The sequence below is a fragment of the Myxocyprinus asiaticus genome, chromosome 28 (genome assembly GCF_019703515.2).
Source record: "Myxocyprinus asiaticus isolate MX2 ecotype Aquarium Trade chromosome 28, UBuf_Myxa_2, whole genome shotgun sequence".
Lineage (NCBI taxonomy): Eukaryota > Metazoa > Chordata > Actinopteri > Cypriniformes > Catostomidae > Myxocyprinus > Myxocyprinus asiaticus.
This window is the reverse complement of record NC_059371.1, coordinates 26,407,951-26,422,949: the sequence shown is the minus strand read 5'-3', so window position 1 is coordinate 26,422,949 and position 14,999 is coordinate 26,407,951. Positions and strand designations below refer to the sequence as shown.

The window sequence follows — 14,999 nt, the reverse complement described above, 5'->3', positions numbered from 1 at the left end:
AAACATTATAGTATTGTTAATATTTTTTCTTACACTTGAAACTTGATTTACACCTTTACAAAAAGTTCTGTGCACATGCAATTTATTTTTACACTTGTAATTTGATTTACGCTTTCACAAATTTTACTTTGTGCATGCAGAAAAATATATCACGCTTGTAACTTCATTTACACTTTTGCAAATCTTACTCTGCACATGCTAATTATTTAGGCACTATTTTAACTTCGTAAAAATATCACAAAATATATTCTGTTCTATTATTTTCTAATTGTGTTGATGCTTAAAAATTGTACACTATGTGTGTAACTATGAAAACATCCATGCATTGAACTGGTCTGCCACAAGCCACAATGACAGTAATAGATTAATCATGGTCACTTTTAAAGATAGATTAATTTCAGTATTATTCCCTCAAAATGACTGCCACAAAATGAGTGACACGAGGTGTTCCTGGGCTGGACTGATATGCTTAATCATGTTTTAATTGGCTAAACTCTACCATATTCAGCTTCATAGCTATTTAAGGGCATGTAAGACATGGACATTTTGAAGACGTGCCAGGTGTGAGTGGATAAAGAGCCATCCATTTCAAGTCACAAGAAAATCAGTTGGGGGATGTGTAATTATATGCAATTCCTATGCTATGCTGGTCCAAATGCTAGACCAGCACCAAACCAGCATACTGTAAACCAGCTTGAACGAGCATGGAAAAACATGCTGGTCTTATCTGGTCTTTTAAGTTGGGAAATTTGAATTCTTTAGTGTTTGTGTTGTGTAGTAGTAACTAGCAAGTTAATTACACATTACTTTGTTTCTCTCAGTAAAACATTGACCATTTCTTGGGAATCACTCAAAGAGAATGGAAATATGCAGACTCAGAGGAGTGATAACAGACTCCTCGCAGCTGCAAATTCTGCATGTTAATCTGCAAATCTCCTGTAATCGGGATGAGAGGGGGCATGTTGCCTGTCTTAACCGAGCACCTGTGTCAAGATTGGGAAAGATTCCTCAGAGTCCTAATTGTCCAAGCGGGCTTTGAGGGCTGGGAAGAGGGGACAGGCAGGGGCACGGCTCTGTCTTACGGGATCAGACAACCTACAGTAAGAATCCATATTCGGAGGACTTTACAGACACAGCAGGAGCAATGGTCAGATCTAATTATACCTTCTTCTGAGCACTTTTAATGGTGAGAAACAACTGATGTTTTTATTGACTTGATGCATATGGGGTTTTGAAAGGCTGGGGAAACAAGTTTAATTGCTTAAAGGCTACATAAAGTGGAGCAATAGAGAAGAACAATTGATAAGATTGTGTAGAAACCAGTTGCCAGTTTATTATTCATTCTTGTGAATTTGCCTTATAAAGATGTATTGCATTGGTAATGTCTTAAAAACTGTGGTGTATATAAATGTATGTATAGAGATACAGACATCTTATTACATATTCAACACTTTTAGATACGTGGGAAAGACCTAAGTCAAAGCTTGACTGGTATTTGGTAGTGCAGTTTTGTATTTGGGCTGCCAATGGGACATTGTTGTAATTGTAGGGTCTGGGGAGCTAAACCAGCATGTGGAGTGAAATCTGGTTCTCAGAGTACAGAATGTTTATGTGGCACTAACTGGGAATGTTTTCCCATCCTTGCTACATCCCTCTGTCTCTTTCTCACACATACGCACACAGTGCTTCTCTATCAGTCAGCATTGGTTGCACTGTGCGACAAGTAACGATGACTAAATATAGCTGGCAAAACACTGTGAGAGCAAAAATTTTCTTCCTTTTTAAAATAGGATTCAGCCTATGGTATGTTTCCGTGTGTGGACATGTACTTTATCATTCAAACTTCACATTGCATTGCTTTCCATAAGATCAGTGCTACACACACTTTAAAAAGTGGTAGCCTATTTTTATTTGTATTTGTATTTATTTTTTTTTTTTTTGGTATAACCTAATGTATTCAGGTTGATTCAGATCAATATTGTAGACTTGAATAAAACCATTTAAATTAGATGTTACTACATGAAGCTATTCACATTTTTTTCAGCGTATGTTCTTTCTTCAACAGAAATAAATAAGAAAGTAAGTAGTCGTAAGCAGATATCTTTATCCAAAGCAACTTACAGTAACCTGAGGTTAAATGCTTTCCTCAAGCACAAAATGGCAATAGCTTGTGGCTTGCTCTTTGCAGGTATTGAACCCACAATCTTCTGGTTATAAGCCTTGTGCTTTAACTGCTAAACCACACCACCACAAATACAGGATAAACAACAAAATATTAATTTCAGATTCCTTAATTTTCTAAATATCTGATGGCACTATCCATCTGCGCAATTTATCTCAAGTATTGTAATTATTTGGAAAGTCCAAATAAATAAAACATCCATATGTATCCTTATGTTGTGCCAAACACATGTGACTATCTTTCTTCCGTGGGACACAATATGAGATGTTAGACACCATTCACTTTTATTTTTTTTTTATTTTTCCATATAATGAATGAATGAATGAATGAATGAACGAATGAACGTTACAGTCCTCAGCCATCACCAGTGTGCAGCATCCACCTGGATGATGTGACGGCAGCCATAGTGCACCAGTATACTCACCATACACCAGCTATTGGTGGAGAGGAGAGAGTAGAGTGATAGAGCCAATTAATGGATGGGGATCATTAGGAGGCCATGATTGATAAGGATCAATGGGAGGGAATTTGGCCAGGACACTGGGGTTACATCCTACTCTTTTTGAGATGTCAAGTCAAGTCATTATTATTTGTATAGCGCTTTTCACAACACACATCGTTTCAAAGCAGCTTTACAGGAAATCATGCATTAAAAAAAATGAAACTGTAATATCTATAAATGTTTAGAGTGATCATTGTGTAGTTTGATTAAATATGATTGTAAATTGTGTACAAAAATTAAATAATTAAATAATTATTGTATTTAGAACCCCTGTGAGCAAGCTGAAGGCGACTGTGGCAAGGAACACAAAACTCCATAAGATGTTGGTTAATGGAGAAAAATAACCTTGGGACAAACCAGGCTCACTGTGGGGGCCAGTTCCCCTCTGGCTAAACAACATGAATATAATGCCAATATTAGTTATTTGTGTGCAGTGCATGTCATGGTTTAAAATTTATAAATTATGTAAGCGTTAAGGTCCAGTGTTTAAAAAAAAAAAAAAAAAAAAAAAAAATATATATATATATATATATATATATATATATATATATATATATATATATATATATATATATATATATATATATATATTTTTTTTTTTTTTTTTTATGAACTTCAAGATTAATGACTAATGTCTTTGAAGTCCATCCTGGATTAACTGCAGAAGTTCACATAGATGCATTGTCCTTTGTTAGTTGGCTGATGAAGGCTTTTGTTGGCAATTAAATGATAGTCTTTAGAATAGATAGAATTTCTGGCCATCCAATCTTTGGTTTCATTAATACACTCTTCTAATTTGGAGAATTGTGAATTTTCATTGAGTTTAGAAGAAATATAAAGTTGGGTATCATCAACATAACAGCGGAAACTTATTCTATGTGTGAGGAGAAAAGCAGATACCCTAAAACTGATCCCTGTGGCACACTATACTTAACTTTTGTTTGATTTGACAATTCCTCGTTTACGCATACAAAGTGGTAGCATTCTGATAAATAGGACCTAAACCATGCTAATGCAAGTGCACAAATGCCAACATAATTCTCCAGCCTATTCAAGAGAATTTCGTGATCTATCGTGTCGAGGCGGCACTAAGATCTAAAAGCACTAGAAGAGAAGTGTAGCCGCGATCAGTTGATAAGAGCAAGTCATTTGTAACTCTGATAAGTGCAGTTTCTGTACTGTGATGGGGCCTAAATCCTGACTGAAATTGTTCATATATACCAATTCTCTTTAGAAATGAACATAGTTGGGAGGACACTACATTTTCTAGTATTTTTGACATAAATGGTAGAGTTGAAATCGGTCTGTAATTAGCCAATTCGCCAGGATCAAGCTGTGGCTTCTTAATAAGTGGTTTGATAACTGCCATTTGAAAGTTTCTTGGGACATGTCCTAAGGATAGCGAGAAGTTAATAATATTAAGAAGAGGTTCTGAAATTAAAGGGAATACCTCTTTTAAGAGCTTAGTTGGTATAGGATCTTACATACATGTTGTAGCTTATGATTTTTTGATAGGATTTGTTAGCTCTTCATGATCTATGACAGCAAAGGACTGAAGTTGCTCATGAGGAAAATTATGAGACACTGTTTTCTGATGTGCTGTGACAGTTTATTGCATAGTTCCAATTTTATTTCTGATTATTTCAATTTTATCAGTAAAGAAATTCATGAAGTCATTACTATTTCGACGGAATATCTAGTTCATTCGATACTTTATTCCAAACCAATTTAGCCACAGTAATGAATAAACACCTAGGATTGTTGAGGTTATTTTCTATGAGTTTGTTCAAATATGATGACCTGGCAGCTTTTAGTGCCTGTCTGTAGCTACAGACACTATCCTTCCATGCACGACGAAATACATCTAGTTTTGTATTCTTCCACTTTTCCGAGCTGCTCTCTTGAGAGCATGAGTATGATCATTGTACCATGGTGCATGGCTTTTTTCTTTAATTTTCTTTAATCAAAGTTGGGTGACACTATCAAGAGTTCTAGAAAAGACTGTATTTATATTTTCTGTTATTACATCAAGTTCTTTTAGACTTTTTGGCTTACTGAGTATGTGAGACAATTCTGGAATATTGTTAGTGAAGCTATCTTTAGTGGTCGAAAGAATAGTTCTACCTGAACAATAGCATGGTGTAGATTGAGTGACATTAGCTGATTGCAGCAAACAAGAGACGAGGTAATGATCTGAGATGTCATTGCTCTGTGTTAGAATTTCTATAGTATCAACATCAACTCCATACGACAGAATTAAATCTAGCGTATGATTATGGCAATGAGTTGGTCCTGTCACATTTTGTCTGACTCCAAGAGAGTTGAGAATATCAATAAATGCTAATCCCAATGTGACATTTTCATTATCTATGTGAATGTTTATGTCACCAATAATTAAAGCTCAATCTACATAATATAACTAATATATTCATCTGGTTTAAGCAAGGTTTCAGTCAAACAGAGCACATCCAAACTATGATCTGTAATAATTTCATTTACAATTAGTGCTTTGGTAGGAAGAGGTCTAATGTTTAGTAGCCCTACCTTTATATGATATTTATCTTAACTTTTTTTTTTTTTTTTCAAGTTTGACCTTAATCAAATGTTTTCTAAATTATTTAGTGAGAGTTTTGTGTTTGGTAGTTCGGGGTTCAGACATAGAGACTGTATCATCTAGATATCATATAGAGACTACGTGTTGTAGTTTATGTGACCTGTGTGACATCTCAAGGCAGCTAGCAGACATTCGGTTTAACCAGTTTGTCTGCTTCCTGACCTGGGCCCCAGTTAGTCAAATACTATCACTATTAAGAATATGAGCCAAATTACTAGAGAGGAGAGAGGCACCTTCCCTGGAGGGATGGAGTCCGTCTCTCTTTAGTAGGTCAGGTCTACCCCAAAAACTCTTCCAATTGTCTATATATCCTATGCTATTCTCCGGACACCACTCAGAAATCTAGCCATTCAGCAACACTAATCTACTATAAACCTCATCACCACGACAAGCAGGGAGGGGGCCAGAGCATATTACAGTGTCTGACATCGTTTTTGCAAGTTCACACACCTCTTTAACATTATCTTTAGTGATCTCTGACTGGCAAAGCCAGACATCGTTAGTGCCGAAATGAAAAACAATTTTAGAAAATCTACGTTTAGCATTAGCCAGCACTTGTAAATTTGATTTGATGTCAGATGCTCGAGCCACGGAAATGCATTTTTAAATGGTGGCTGGAGTCTCTATTTCTACGTTGCTTACAATAGAATCACCAATTATTTAGGCTCTTTCAATATGATTCTATTGTTCCTCACAATAGAATCACCAATTATTTAGGCTCTTTCAATATGATTCTCAGTGGGGGTATCACTAAGTGGGGAAAATCAACTGGAAACCCTAACAGGAACGGGAGTGGTGTCGCTTTGCTGAGCGAGTATGCCAGCAAGACGTCACCCAAACGCCCTGCTGCGGGCGCTTTACATCCAAAACCAAATTGTGCGTGTTGCTCGTTGTACTACCCACAACCGAAACAGTATCTACCGGCTTCTCTTTCTCACTCACCTCCACTAGCATTCGGATGTGTGTCTCTAACTCATTAACCTTCTCCATTAGCCTGATTAATTCCTTACATTTATCACATGTAAATCCCTCACTGCTGGTGGAAGAAGCTATAGTAAACATGTGACATGCAATTCAGGAAGAAATAACATGAGCAGATGCCATGACTTACTGCAATTATTTGTTGTTGTTGTTGTTGTTGTTATGGTTGTTCTTGAGTGGCGAGGGTTTGGGATCGATGTGGTTCCTAATCAGCAGATGTTTGAGATTGATGCAATAATTAGTGTAAAACACAGTAGAGAAAATGAATGCATGCAGTCAAGTCGCGAGATGTAGACAAGCGGGAAAAGAAAAAAGAGAGAAAACAGTTGTTCGTGGTAAAATACACGCAGTTGAAACAGTAGAAAAGTGGAAAAACCTTAAGCATGCAGTAAAATGGCAAAGGATAAAATGATGAACGTGAATAAGCAATGCTTAACAGGCTATCAAGCTACAAACACTCGTACAGCATGCCAGCAGCAACCAGAACAGGAAGTCACAGTAACCCACAGAGTTTAACTAGAATGTCCTGGGATTTTTAATGACTACAAACAGTCAGCACCATGGTTTAACATCTCAACCAAAGGACAATGCCTTTTTACAGTATAGTGTCCCCATCACTATACTGGGGCATTAGGACCCACACAAACCACAGGGTGAGAACCCCCTGCTGGCCTCCCTAATACCACTTCCAGCAGCAACCTTAGTTTTCTCCAGGAGGTCTCCCATCCAGGTACTGACCCAGCTCAGCCCTGCTTAGCTTCAGTGGGTAACTGGTCTTGAGCTACAGGGTGATATGGCTGCTGAAAGAGAAACAATGTAAGTGAATGGCATCTGAAGTTATCATTCTGCCCAGTATCTGCTTTGGTGTTCCATGTAAGAAAAAAAAGGTCATATTGATTTGCTACTACTTGAGGGTGAGCAGATGATGGCAGAAATTGAGACCTATTTCTTAAACAACTCTTGTTGATACTCATTAGGTGTGCAAATATGAAATTAAGGGGAAAAGATCCAATGGGGAATGAATGTTTAGTCAAGAGTCAGACCTTAGCTGACATATAAGCAGACACATGACTCATGAGGGTAGAGCTTGAACAGATTCTATTCTCTTGCCTTCATTCCAGTGACACTTCAGCACAATACAATGAGCAAATCATTAGAATTGACCCAGCGTTCCGTTCAGCATCTTATTCTCATCAAACCCAACAACAGTGGAATCTAAGGACAATAAAACAGTGTATGTTATGCTGCCTTTTTATTTTGCAATATTTTCAGTTTGGCATGCACTTTGGCATGTAGTTTGGCATTCTCTCCATTTTGCAGAGTGACCTTGCTATCAACATTGCTTATTTCCAGAAAGGTTCCTCCTTATATACTTTTCATCAAGTTTGTTGCTTAAACTTCATACTTCACATATTCAGCCATGAATCAGTACAAATTATGGAGTAAATATGGTCTCCTATTGCTCTCTACTTGTCGCCTATAAATAGCACTAACCCTGATATAGCTTTCGTGGAGCTTTTCACAGACATTGAGCCAGTTACAGCACAGCTAAAAGAAGTTGCAGCTTCAGCAGATTATTTTTGAGAGTTACAGATTACCATCTGTCAATCGCAGCTATGTTCACCTCAGAATCTTAGTTGAGGCTCTTCATCCTCTTCAGAATGCTACAAAGGGTGTACAAAGGGCCAAGTGGTATAATTTTTATTTTATTCTGAAGGGGTTATAAACAGTGTTGCCAGATTTTTTAAATGAAACAATCAACTTGGGCTGGAAAAACAAGCCCAAAATAAGATACCCTTATTTATTGTATTTTTTTGTAATTGACAAAATGCATAATTATTTATGACATTAAATATTCTTGCAAATTATGATAAAAAATAAAAATGTGACCAAACTGACATTATCTCTCCTGAGCAAAGTTTCCTGAATGGATGCCAGTGTGGTGTGTGGTGTATATGTATATATACTGTATACACAGGTTTGGGAGGGTTACTTTTGAAATGTATTCCACTACAGATTACAGAATAGATGCTGTAAAATGTAATTTGTAACGAATTCCGTTAGATTACTCAAGGTCAGTAACGTATTCTAAATATTTTGGATTACTTCTTCAGCACTGGTAGATTTTTTCACTTGTTTTGACTATAAAAACTCTGCCAGTACAGTAAGACAAAATACACATGTTAAAAATACATTCTCTGAAAAACCTAAATATCTTATGCAGTGTTGTTTCTAAAACAAGATAAATCTAATTGATCTTGTTTTAAGGATTTTTAGATATTTTTACAGGAAAACAACACAAAAATTATGATCAAGACTATGATTTTTGCCCTAATATCAAAGATCATACTAGAAAAAAAGAAATTATGAATGTTCTTGATAAAAAAATATGATCGTGCCTGATATCATGTGCATGTAAAATGGCTAGAAATAGCATTTTAGCTTAGTGTAAAGCTGACAATTTACACAAGGTTTATTTCTATTTCTTCTGCTTCAAACTTACTTCAAACTTACTTCCCTGTCTGCTCGTATGAATGTAACACATCATAAGAAAGTGTTTCACCGCTGTTCAAATGCTCTTTGGATCACATCATTTATATGTATAAATGTTTTCCATCTGAAAGGACTAAATATTAAATTGAAACAAATGACAATAAAATGCAAATTAATCTCTTCAGTAATCAAAATACTTTTTGTATGTAACTGTATTCTAATTATCAATTATTTAAATTTTAACTGTAGTGGAATACAGTTACTTATATTTTGTATTTTAAATACGTATTCCCGTTACATGTATTCCGTTACTCCCCAACACTGTATATACACTACCAGTCAAAATTTTGAAACACTTACTCATTCTTTATTATAATTATTAGTATTATTATTATTATTATTATTATATTTCTTTTTTTTTTTTACATTTTAGAATAATAGTAAAGTCATCAAAACTATGGAATAACATAAATGGAACTATGGGAATTATGTTATGACTAAACAAAATCCAAAATAAATCAAAACTGTGTTATATTTTAGCTTCTTCAAAGTAGTCACCCTTTGCCTAGAATTTGCAGACATGTACTCTTGATGTTTTCCCAACCAACTTCTTGAGGTATCACCCTGGGATGCTTTTTAAACCGTATTGAAGGAGTTCCCATCTATGTTGGGCACTTATTGGCTGCTTTTATTTATTATTTGGTCCAAGTCATTAATTTCAAAAACTTTTTTATTTTTTATTACATTTTAGTTTTATAATGAAATAAATTAATATGGTGACACAGTTATATTTTGTCTACAAAACTAATTTCAAACATTTAAGCATACACCTTCAGATCAAAAGATTTTTAAGATCATGAGAAACATTTCAGTCAAGTGTTTCAAAAGCTTTGACCGGTAGTGTGTGTGTGCATATATATATATATATATATATATATATATATATATATATATATATATATATATATATATATATATATATATATATATATATATATATAAATGACTTGATAATTGCCTATGACTTGATATAGCCCAACAGCAAAAGACACTTCACTAACTCCTGCCTGCATCCCTCCATTAACTTTTGGATGGACTGCAAAGACTTTTAATCTATAATTAAATAATTGCAATTTAATAATTATCTTTACAGCTGTATACACTGCCTTCCTGTCATTTTGAAAATATAAGGTCACTTAATCTATTCAATGAATACATTACTGATATTACGCATACCATAGAAAAATAGTATTGGCATATCTTATCTTCTTGATGTAAAGCCAGAGGAGGATGGGTCATCTTAAACAAACATTAACACAAAATAAGGCCTAAATAAAAATAAATTGAATGGATCATTTTAATTACAGGTCTCTCAGTCAAATTCCAACAGTCAGAGGCGATCCTAGGGACTCTGGGGGCCCTAGACAAAAAACAAAACAAAAAAAAGCAGGCCCTTCTGAATTCACATTCAGTATGTGCTTGTCTGGGGTGTTGTAAAGACTTAAGTAATGCTTTTAGAGAGAGAAAAGAAAACATGGAGCATTTAACTCTTGTGCGACCTTAGGGACATTTTTGTCTTTTTTATTTTTGTTTTTTCTATCATTTTAGCTGTGTTAATGCCAACGGTATACATTTTGCCAAAGGTGTGTATTTTGGGGGGTCCTATAATACATCTATAATACACTGTGTACACAAAATAGTTACACTCAGGACCTTAAGGACAAAAATGTCCCAATTGAAACCCATTAAAATCCCAGTGCCATTAAAGCATAAAATCATGGATTATATTATATTATGCTTTCATTCCAGAGCCCTGGCTTCAAAATGTAAATTTTTATATTTTAACCTAAGTTTAGCCTATGAAGCAAATACATGCTTTTTTCCTATATTCTGTTTGCTGTTGTAATGATGAGTCAACGGAGTTGAGATCTATGTGCAGCTTTTAATAATAATAAACGTAGTAATACAGACAAGCAGGGGTAAATCACCAGCAGCAGTAATATCAAAGGCAGTCCAGAGGGGTATTCAATAACCAGGCAAGAGGTCAGGGCAGGTGGCAGACAACCACAGGTTAAATCCAGGTAAACTAGGCAGTAATAGTAGGCAGGCAGCAATGGATCAAAAACAGGGCAAACAGTCCAGGATAATACACAGGTAATTTAACAAACTCAGAAAACACAAATGTCAGCCTGGGCAAATCAAGACTTTGCAATGAGAGAGAGTGAGTGTGAGTCTTAAATAGCTAAGTAGATTGGAAACAGGTGAATAGGTAATCATTTCCAGGTACGGAGATTATGGGGAAATGGAGTCCAGAGAGTTAAAGTCAATCCCCAGGTGATGGAGCCCTCTGGTGGTGAGCGGGAGGAACAACAAAGGAGACCAGAGCAGATCAGGTGGATGACCAGGAGACCCAGGAGGCCATCTCAGAGTAGGGACTGGATCAGAAGGCCTGGTTGATGACCACAGAGCTGAAACAGGGTCAGGAGGCCTGGGTGGTGACCCCAGACTAGAGACTGGAGCCATGGAAGACTCTAAGGGCGGAGCCGTGGTAGGCGGAGCTGTAGGAGGCTCGAGGGGCGAAGCCATGGAAGGCTGAGCCATGAAAGGCAGAGCCGTGGTAGGCTTGAAGGGTGAAGCCATGGAAGGCGGAGCTGTGGGAGGCTCGAGGAGCAGAGCCATGGAAGGCAGAGCCGTAGTAGGCTCGAGGGGTGAAGCCGTAGAAGGCGGAACCATGGTAGGCTCAAGACTAAGAGTCCAGGATGCCTGGGAAATGACCTCAGTGGTCGCGAACTCGTTTCATTGAGCATGGCAGCCGTGGGCATCGGCTCGTTGGCCGTGGCAGGCGTGGCCGTCGGCTCGTTGGCCGTGGCAGGCATGGGTTCATTGGCCGTGGCAGGCGTGGCCATCGGGTCGTTGGCCGTGGAAGTCGTGGCCGTTGGCTCGTTGGCCGTGGCAGGCGTGGGCGTGGGCATCAGCAGGCACTGACAATTTGTGGGAAAGAGTCTTCATAGCCCTATGCACCAATATCAGTGGTAGATAATTCAACTTGGAGACAAGGGCCATGAAGGACTTTGAGCAATGAGTCGTGGAAGGCTGTGACATGGCATGGAGCAGACTCAGGCATGGCTGTGACATGGCATGGAGCAGACTCAGGCGTGGCTGTGACATGGCATGGAGCAGGCTGAAGCATGGCTGTGACATGGCATGGAGCTGACTCAGGCATGGCTGTGACATGGCATGGAGCTGAATCTGGCATGGCTGTGACATGGCATGGAGCAGACTCAGGCATGACTGTGACATGGCATGGAGCTGACTCAGGATCCGGGGCAGAAGGTGGCACAAGCTCGGCGACCATAACGTGGGACCCTGTCTTGGCGACCATGACGTGGGACCCTGGCTCAGGCGACCATGACGTGGGATGCTGGCTTGGTGGCCGTGATGTGGGACTCTGGCTTGTTATCCGCCTCCCCCACAGTGAACGGTGAACCACTTATCAGTAGGGCAAGGTCGATATACTGAGTTAGGCTGTAGGTACTCCAACCATCAGGCATCAGGGGGGAGACCGGCTCATTCAGACCAAAACGGAAACAGTCCTTGAGGGCAATCTCGTTAAAGTCGACCCTGCTGGCCAGAGCGCAGAAGTCCTCTACATATTCCTCCAGGGGACTATTCCCTTGACATAGACATAGGAGTTGAACTGCTGGGTTCATGGTTAGGTCAGATATTCTGTAATGATGGCTGGCAAGGCAATGACAGGCAGATGAAGACGAGATGATGTGAAGAACCCAAATACAGTTTATTACAAACGTGGAATCCAAAAACCGTAAATCAAACGTTAAACAAAACAGACATAAACAACTAGACTTGACATGACTTGAGCCTAGAACCAACATTACACAAACACAATACCTGACAAAGGACTAGGGCAAACGTGAGGGTATAAATACATGGACAAGGGTAACAAGACAACCAATGAACAGACAGAACTATAAACAAGATAGCAAGCCTAATAAACTTAAACCAATGACAAACTAGAACTGATAACGAGTTAACAAGACAATAAACCAATGAAAACAAGACACATGAACATGGAGGGAAACAGGAAATAACATGACATGGAGCCACATGACCTGAACAGGAACTAAACTTTTAAAAAAAAGACATGAAAACAAGAACAAAACACATAAATGTGACATATGTATATATATACAGTGCATCCAGAAAGTATTCACAGCACTTCACTTTTTCCACATTTTGTTATGTTACAGCCTTATTCCAAAATGGATTAAATTAATTATTTTCCTCAAAATTCTACAAACAATACCCCATAATGACAACGTGAAAGAAGTTTGTTTGAAATCTTTGCAAATTTATTACAAATAAAAAACGGGGAAAAAAATCACATGTACGTAAGTATTCACAGCCTTTGCTCAATACTTTGTTGAAGCACCTTTGGCACCAGTTACAGCCTCAAGTCTTTTAGAGTATGATGCTACATGCTTGGCACACCAATGTTTGGGCAGTTTCTCCCATTCTTTTTTGCAGGACCTCTCAAGCTCCATCAGATTGGATGGGGAGCGTCAGTGCACAGCCATTTTCAGATCTCTCCAGAGATGTTCAATCGGGTTCAAGTTTGGGCTCTGGCTGAGCCACTCAAGGACATTCACAAAGTTGTCCCGGAGCCACTCCTTTGTTATCTTGGCTGTGTGCTTAGGGTCGTTGTCCTTTTGGAAGATGAACCTTCACCCCAGTCTGAGGCCCAGAGTGCTCTGGAGCAGGTTTTCATCAAGGATGTCTCTGTACATTGCTGCATTCATCTTTCCCTCGATCCTTACTAGTCTCCCAGTTCCTGCCGCTGAAAAACATCCCCACAGCATGATGCTGCCACCACCATGCTTCACTGTAGGGATGGTATTGGCCAGGTGATGAGCGGTGCCTGGTTTCCTCCAGACATGACGCTTGCCATTCAGGCCAAAGAGTTCAATCTTTGTTTCCCATGGTCTGAAAGTCCTTCAGGTGCCTTTTGGCAAACTCCAGGCGGGCTGTCATGTGCCTTTTACTGAGGAGTGGCTTCCGTGTGGCCACTGTACCATACAGGCCTGATCGGTGGAGTGCTGCAGAGATGGTTGTTCTTCTGGAAGGTTCTCCTCTCTCCACAGAGAAACGCTGGAGCTCTGTCAAAGTGACCATCGGGTTCTTGGTCACCTCCCCGACTAAGGCCCTTCTCCCCCGATCGCTCAGTTTGGCCAGGCGACCAGCTCTAGGAAGAGTCCTGGTGGTTCCAAACTTCTTCCATTTACGGATGATGGAGGTCACTGTGCTCATTGGGACCTTCAATGCTGCAGACATTTTTCTGTACCCTTCCCCAGATCTGTGTCTCGATACAATCCTGTCTTGGAGGTCTTCAGACAATTCCTTGGACTTCATGGCTTGGTTTGTGCTCTGACATGCACTGTTAACTGTGGGACCTTATATAGACAGGTGTGTACCTTTCCAAATCATGTCCAATCAACTGAATTTACCACAGGTGGACTCCAATCAAGTTGTAGAAAAATCTCAAGGATGATCAGTGGAAACAGGATGCACCTGAGCTCAATTTTGAGTGTCATGGCAAAGGCTGTGAATACTTATGTACATGAACATTCTTTCATGTTGTCATTATGGGGTATTTTTTGTAGAATTTTGAGGAAAATAATGAATTTAATCCATTTTGGAATAAGGCTGTAACATAACAAAATGTGGAAAAAGTGAAGCGCTGTGAATACTTTCCGGATGCACTGTAGATGTGCTGGCACACAGCTGGCCCCCTGGACTATGCAAATACGCGTTTCCCCCAGTGAGCCTACTTGGAACTTCTTTATCAGGGACGGGGCACCATCTGGCACCCACGACCAGACCTCTGGAATCTCTCCGTAGTCCTTTAGGGTCTACAGGGAGCTCCCTTTGAGCCCTTGGAGTCAGCTGAGCTTAGGGCACTCTCTTTGAAGACTGCCCTCCTGACTGCACTCACTTCCATCAAAAGGGTAGGGGAACTGCAAGCGTTCTCTGTCAGCGAATCGTGCATGGAGTTCGGTCCGAGTTACTCTCACGTGATCCTGAGACCCCGACCGGGCTATGTGCTCAAGGTTCCCACGACTCCTTTATAGGGATCAGGTGGTGAACCTGCAAGCGCTGCCCCAGGAGGAGGCAGACCCAGCCTTGGCGTTGCTGTGTCCGGTGCAAGTTTA

At 39.1% G+C, this 14,999-nt stretch overlaps 1 protein-coding gene across 1 annotated transcript in view; it reads left to right on the top strand.

The window, feature by feature from the left end:
* Positions 1-1,051: 1,051 nt before the first annotated feature.
* The window catches only part of LOC127419165 (photoreceptor ankyrin repeat protein-like), a 32,102-nt gene continuing 18,154 nt past the window's right edge, over positions 1,052-14,999 (top strand). The window contains exon 1 of the mRNA XM_051660339.1: positions 1,052-1,186. The gene's annotated coding sequence lies outside the window, so the exon portion shown is untranslated. The remainder of the gene's footprint in view (positions 1,187-14,999) is intronic.